The sequence below is a fragment of the Bidens hawaiensis genome, unplaced genomic scaffold (assembly GCF_021521415.1).
Source record: "Bidens hawaiensis isolate Kalapana, Puna unplaced genomic scaffold, B.hawaiensis_p1.1 tig00046338_1, whole genome shotgun sequence".
Classification (NCBI taxonomy): Eukaryota; Viridiplantae; Streptophyta; class Magnoliopsida; order Asterales; family Asteraceae; genus Bidens; species Bidens hawaiensis.
In genome coordinates, this window is record NW_027498279.1 from 103704 (window position 1) to 111666 (window position 7963).

Below are 7963 nucleotides of genomic sequence, written 5' to 3' on the forward strand. Positions count from 1 at the left end.
ATTTGGTTGATTATATATTCATGTTCGTTTAAAGTTAAAGTTAATTTAAAGAACATAAACATGCCCCCTATATGAACTTTAATTTGTGCCTAAATTTATGTATACATTGAAGATTCTTGTCTAAAACCGCAATAATGGAATCTGTGCTTAACTTCCCGTGGAAAAATATGTGACACCTCACATGTTATGTGTTTCGGATTTTGAGTTCTATTTGTTTTTATTTAATTTTTGAATATCTCGTTCGCACGATTATGTGTACAATTATGTCAAAGTTGGTTAATTTTGGGATCTTGGTTGATTTATAGTTTATTGCAGAACAGCTCTTTCATGGCAGCATTCGAGTTGTACCGTTGGTTAACAATTGGAATGTGTTTTGACTTAAACATTGGATGAGATGGTTTCAAGTGGGATTATTGGTCCTAAGATCATGTGTAGTCATAATGCATGCCCCTCTATTAGGCATTATGCGTCACGTGGCGCCCAGTCAGAGTTATGTTTTTTTTCAAAAAGAGATTGTAGTCATAACTTTCCACCCCTGGGCGTTATGCGTCACGTGGCGCCCAGTCACTTTTATTTTTTTTTTTTTTTTTATTTTTAGTGGTTCACCTATTTTAGTAATCTATTATTATTATTATTATTATTATTACAATGGATAAAAATAAACCAACCACCTCCAATCTCTATTATTTACTTCTCCGTCTCTCTCTCCTTCCCCAATCTGTAACAGTAAACCACCACCACCACCAACGTAACTCACCCACCACCACCAACGATCATAACAATAAACCGATCTGTAACTCCTTCTCCGATCTGTACCTCCAATCCACTAACCCTAACCCTATCCAGCACCTTCATCCACATAAACTCACCATCACCACCATCCATCTAAAAGGTCTAACATTCACATCTAAAAGGTAATTTAATATTTGTTTTTTTTAATTTCCATGCCTTCCTCGGCGTTATCTACAAAACGCCCAAAAAAAAACCCCAAAATGCGCCCTTAAAACGCTGCACTTCGCTTGGTCTAAGCTTGCTATCCAAGTGCTTCTTCAGTTTGACAATGTATTTTTTAAGCTTATTCAACCATATTATGTGTTAATTCCATGTTTTTTGTACTATGAATAGTTTTCATTAATATGAGTATAATCATATTCCTTGTTTTGTTGTTTATAGTTAATTGTTGAAGCATTGAACACTCAGGTTAAGACCAAGGTGTCAATTAGGGTAAGTATTATTGAGATTTGTGAATTTTGATTAAAAAGATGCTTAATTAAGTGGTTCAATTGTTTCAATAAGCAGTACTCCTTAACATCTGCTTATTATATAGTCTCTTCGTCTCATTAAAAGTGTCCATAATTTCTTTTTTGTTTGTTTCATTACAAATGCCAACTTTCAAAATTTATTAGCCAATTTCCAAGTTTACCCTTAAACACACACAAGTAACATATTAATAAACAATATTGATGGATCCAATTTCCAAGGACATTATTGTCATTTGGTAAGCAAAAAAATGTAATCATTCAATCTATCTTAAACTTTATGTTTTTCAAACCATTACACTTTTAATGGGACAGAGTGAGTAACTTGCAAGCAGACCAAAATATTTAACAAATCTCTAGGTCTGTATATATATATATATATATCCACTATATATAATACATGAGTTAGGGACCTCTTAAATTTTAAGAGGTACCTGACTCATTGCAACAAGTACAAGTGTTGAAGCATTTATTTTTGAATTTTAAGGGCTAAAAGTGTCTTTTCATTACCACAATCCTACGTAACAATTGATTTGGTATTATATAATTACACTATTTCCCCTTTATCTTTGCATTTTTTTTGTAAATTTAACCAGTATTTGCATTTCAACCCCTTCATCTTTCTCCACATATTCCTCAAATTTATTTCTTTTACTATTTGTTATATATTCTTGAGTATATTGTATTTTTTAGAAATATTCAAACATACGGTTGCAAATTTCTTATTTTTATCTACAGTTTGATATAAATTTTATTTAAAACCGAGGTGCGGATTATAAAGTACAACTTATAGTTGCATCAATTTACAAGTATTTAAAGCAGAAAAGTTTTAACTTAAATTTATCTAATTTTGACAGTTCTAATTTTAATATAATTACAGTTTGTCCCCTTAACTTTACTTAACTTTAGTAAATATATGAATTAGTTTCAACTTTGGTCATTTATCCATCCATATAATTGGCAAGTTTATTTTTTTTTCATTCTATATGTTTATATATATTCTATTAAAAAAACAAACTTATCATTGCGACATGTTTATTTTTATTGACGTTTCGTTATAAATTTTTTATTGACGTTTCGTTACGCAGATGATATTGTATATACATACAGGGTTGCTCACATTTAGGTATTGTGTGATGCGCTTACAGACACCTGTTACACACCTGATGCCACTTAAACGCATACCAACGTCGGGTTACGCACGTACCGAGGTTACGAGTGTACTAACATTGGTCGCGTACACCGCTGCATCGCGCGGGCACCTGGCTAGTATATATATATATATGAATGCACGCAAATGCTTAAAACCTTCTAAGTCCGTTTATATAATCTAAATACTATCATAATATGATTATCATCAAGAGTAAAGTGCAGTTTTAGTGCCTATGGTTTGGTCAAAAATAAGCATTTCCGGGGTTTAATTTTCGTTTCAACTAATTCCATCAAAAGATATGGCATGAACCGACAGATCTTTTGTAGATTACTGACATACCCTTGTTGGCTTGTTAACATGAACTGCAGGGGCATTGCATCTACAGAATCTGTGACGACATGTGCACATTCTTTCTTCAGGATGTTGTGTTCAAGTATGATGATTGTCAGGAAAATGTGGCTTCGGTTAAGATAGTGGCATGTGACTCGAAGTTGCTTGTTTAGTGAGATGTGTCTTCGGTTTCCAAAGAATCGGTTGTTTGGGTGGTAAGGATTCTTGATTGTGGGTTGAGCGAAGAAGGCATGTGGATTATGAGAAAGAGGGATTAATATCATGTGAATGTTTATATACTTTTTCAAAAATTATTTATTTTTTTAAAAACAAGCCTTAAAGGCTCTTTCGTTGGAAAACGAGCATAATGGCTCTTTGGTTGTACATGTGCCCCGTTGATTTGCGCCCCATCCACCCGCCCAAAATGACCGAGAAACACCCAATTAAGCAAGGTGGTGTAAAATGCCCTTATGAGCTGATTTGGCAAAGAGCGTTAGCCCACTAAAGATGGCCCTACGAAAATTATTTAACATGCAAATAAACTCATAATTTTTAATCTTCTTTTCAATTAAATTGTCACTTCACATATGCAGCCATTAATGTTGCTTCTTTGCAGCTTGCAACGACTAGAGGTGGCTTATTTAACCATTTATACTGTAACGGACCAATTTGGGTTGTTTTTATAGTCATGACTGGTAAACTGGTTATTTTAAAATTCATAACAAATTGCAGTAAATTTTGAAACTCAATGGTCACGGATTTGACCTGTAAAGGAAAAACACGGTGTTATCAGATTTTGAATCCAAAAGTCACATGTTTGACCTCAAAAGTCAACTTTTTATTTCGTGGTGTTGTTTACCCTGGTTTCGTTTTGGTTATTAAATAATTTAGATCTTGATAAAGATCAATTATGAATGTCAAAGTTTGCAACATCACATATAAGCTTGTGTTATAGTTATGTAAAACAGTTTTTTTTCATAAGCAAATAATCAACTTGTTGAAAAAAGTTTATTTAAACTTCAGAGTAAACTTGTAATTTTGAATCCACCGAGAATAATCAGGTTTAAAATAATAAATCTCAAACTACTTATCGTAAACAACTTATTTCACGGCGATTATAAGCATATGAGCATAAGGTGGGACGGGGCACCGCGTGAAGGAGATCCATCACGCGTGATGGCACCACTCAACACCGCCGCCGTGGGCTATCACGCGCGTGATGGCAATCACGCAAGTGATGGAGGGTGATGGTGGGGTTCTCGAGGAAAAAATGACCGTTGCGAGATGGGGGAAAGAAGGAGTGACCACCGGAAAAAATGGGGGAAAGAAGGAGGAAGGCTGCTACGTTTTGTTATTATTATTATTGTATTATATTTTAAATACAATTTACACATTTAACCCCTTAACTTTCACATTTCTTTTAATTAGAATAATTTACGAATTAAACCTTGAACTTTTAAATGCTATAAAAATTATATAAAAGTCGGCTAAGTTGGCGGAAATGTGACGAGGCCTATATCAACAATTTTTTTGTCGGTTTTTATTTATATATTTATCTTTGTAACATTTAATCTTGCAAAAAAAATAACAAAACAAAAACAAAAAAATTTTATCACACACCATCACACCACACCACCACCCCTAGTAAAAAACCATCACATGTGATGGATTTGGGGTTGGTGATATGACACCATTTGATTGGGTGGGGTGTGTGATGAGTGATGCCACCACATCCACCACCTCTCCCCCCCTAAGCACGGTTCCTAATTCAACTACTTAAACGTCCTTGCCTACCTTAAAAGATGCAATAAGCACGGATAAAACAATAGCTTTGTTTCTAAATTCTTTATGTTAGTATTCTAAAGTAGCTGAAAAGGTGATGGATACACAATATGTAAACCACATTGCAAAAGATCATACATTAATCAGAGACGTAGTCGGGGAAAACAATCAAAGATTGGAAAACCATTACTTAGATCGCCAGAATAGCGTCGACAGGAACTATGAATGCATGAAGCTATCTCGTCCAAGGAGAATTCAGTAGAAGAGGAAGATGTCACATGTGTGGAAAGTGATGTTAAATTCAAACTATACATTTTAACCAAAGCAAAGCAGTGTGTAAAGTTGTTCACATTTTGTTTCATTTTGTAAGATTTAGTGACACCTTGTATGTAAGTATAATATTAAAAGACAGAGAGGCAGACCTTGATAATTGACGGACAAAGTATATTTGCAAATCATAACACCTATATACAATTGTTGGCTAAGTATAAAATAAATTTATAGATTTAAAAGGCAAACGGGCGTAAGTTTTATTTAGAAAAAAGTCTGGCCCAATTAATAGTCCGGTTTCACGAGGAGCCCAGTAGACAAAGCATCGAGGGGAAAAGTTCTGCGGCTTCGGCCCTAGCTGACGTGCAACGCTGATGCCCACGGCCCGCCGAGAGCCGAACGACGGTTACAAAGCGATGCAGGTAATGCATTTGGCCCCCATAACGCGTCGCATCAAACAATGGTTAGGCATCCGGAAACAATTAACGCATCACGTGTCCGGCTCTGGTAATACGTCCTGTCCCAGTTACATGTCCGGTGCCGGTTACATGACCGTGTCGGGCGTCTAGGAGTTTCTAATTTCTTTAAATTCCACTTTCTTTTGAAAATATTTCACGAAGTAAACACACTCTTAAATTCAAAATCCTTACGTAGATTCCATTTCCCTTTAAATTCTATTTTCATTTGAAAATTTTGAATTCCAAATCCATTTTCTTGAAACACTCAATTCAAACACCCCCCCCCCCCCTCCCCAAAAAAAAAAAAAAAAAAAAATCAACCGGGGAAAATGCCCTATATTTTAATGAAACAATAGAGAATTACTAATATAGATAGAAAATCCACACCAAATCCTATAGTCGCATTACATTGTCAACCTTTACTAAGTTAGGTGATTAATGTTCTTTCTTTTATATACAACATTAAACCAAACATAGCCATTACTTTACACCATTAACTACAGTAGAGAGTTTGATGTTGATTTATATATATTATATATATATATAATATATAAACGAAGACATAAAAATCCTACGTGTCGCGATGTGGTACCTCTCTTTTTTTTTGGAGTCACCAGATTTGCTTGATTTTTAAATGGAGGCTTCTCATGCATTTGACCCGAATTCATGGGTATGGGTCTTACCAAACCCAGATATTCCTTAAACGGGTTATAACATTTCATTAAATTAAAAATTATTCTTACCAAATTATTGATGTAAAAATCCTATAAAATAGAATATAATAAAAATTAATATCTTATTTATTTTAAAAAAAGATATATATATTATTTAAATTAAAAAACTAATTTGATTGTAAAAAAAATAAATGGGTCTTGGGTCTCATCAAACCATAAATATATTATTAACTTTCATAAATATTATTTATAATTAAAAAACCAATTTTATAGTAAAAAAATAAACGTGTCTTGGGTCTCATTAAAACCATATAGCTTTTAAACCGAGTTATAACACCTCATTTATTTGTGAAACAATTTATCATCAAACCATAAGTATATTATTAACTTTCATACTGTAAAAAAGATATAAATTCATAAAATAAATAAATATTAGAACAAACAATATAAAACAATCCCCCTGTAATACGGGGGATAAAAACTAGTGTATATATATATATATATATATATACATATATATATATATATAGAGAGAGAGAGAGAAAATGGTCAAATAAGAATAGGTAGTTTCCTATGAATGATAAAAACCAACAAATTTTTAACATTTGACATTACAAAAGATGGTGAAAGAACAATTCTAGGAAACTATGTCAGTTATAATGATGAGAGAGTAATTCTAGGAAACTATGTCGGTTATTGGTAATTTTAAATCTCAACCATTGATTAACATGATCCAACGGCTATTATTTATTCCTAGTCTTCCTAGGAAACTACTTATTTTTAGGATAACCATCAGGGCCGTCTCCGAAAATTTAAATACCTCGGCCGAGCAAAAATAAAAAGGCCGTAGGCCTTAACGAAAATTTTTTATTCGCTAGCGTAGATGGATAAAACTTGTATTGAACGATTTATTATAAGCAGGAACCATTCTGAGCATGTAATTATCTCATAACGCATTGCAAATAACCTTATTTTTAACATCAAAAACATATATATGTAATATATATATAAAAAGTTCGTGCCCCCAAAACTTATGTGCCCCGGCCGATGGTGCGGCTCGCACACCCTCCGAGCCTCCCATGATAACCATCCCCTATATATATATATATATATATATATATATATATATACTTTAGAATATGAAAAAGTGTAGCCATTCAAAGTGATGACTTATTTAAATATATTTGATGGCAATTAGAATTGTCAACAGTTACATAAGTGGGAAAATCATCTAACAACAACTCAATTACTCCTAATTATGATCAACTTAAATATTAAATTATCATTTATGCTTAGTTTTCACAGCTTTAAGTTACCACTCATGAGTAGTAGACTTACAAGCAAGTTATCACTAATAGTAACCGGTTACTAGTACTACTTAATTTACTAGCCAATGATGGACCAAGTTGTTGTTGATCATCGTTACCACTAATTAGTTACTTATTCCAGATAGTTAGTTGTCACTTATAGTCATATTCACGCACGTTTTCATCAGCCATGCAAGACGGACCTGACTTGGACATTGCCTCTCAAACCCCCACCAAGAGGCGTTGTCAACTTACTCTCAGGTTACATGGAATAAACATAGCCTTTATCAACCGTGTACTCACACCATATAACTTATGTCACTATTTATTCTAAAATGTCCATAATGATACTAAAACGGTTACGGTCCCTTGTTTAAAGTAAATACTACGGAGAGTATTACACTAGAACGATCATCATAACATTAAAATATTCTAACACTTACACAACGTACTTACATGATCAAAGGAAGAGCTCTAATAACCAGACTCCGCACTAATAATCAACACAAAAATAACCAAAATCGAACCATAAACTTCGGTTATAGAAAACCATAAACAAATCATCAGTTTCTTAGTTGATTAAGTTCTTTCAATAACTATTTAATTATTCAACTTTTCAACTTACCCGTAACATTTTCATAGTTTTCAAGACACGAAGACCGAAAACCAATCAACCCTTGCAATACAGCTAAACATATTGCGACATTTGATGTGAATATTAGTACGAACA

At 33.3% G+C, this 7963-nt stretch overlaps 1 pseudogene; it reads left to right on the forward strand.

Annotated features, from left to right (window-relative positions):
• Positions 1–327: 327 nt before the first annotated feature.
• On the forward strand, positions 328–3029 carry LOC143596401 (transcription initiation factor IIA subunit 2-like; annotated as a pseudogene).
• The last annotated feature ends 4934 nt before the right edge of the window (positions 3030–7963 follow it).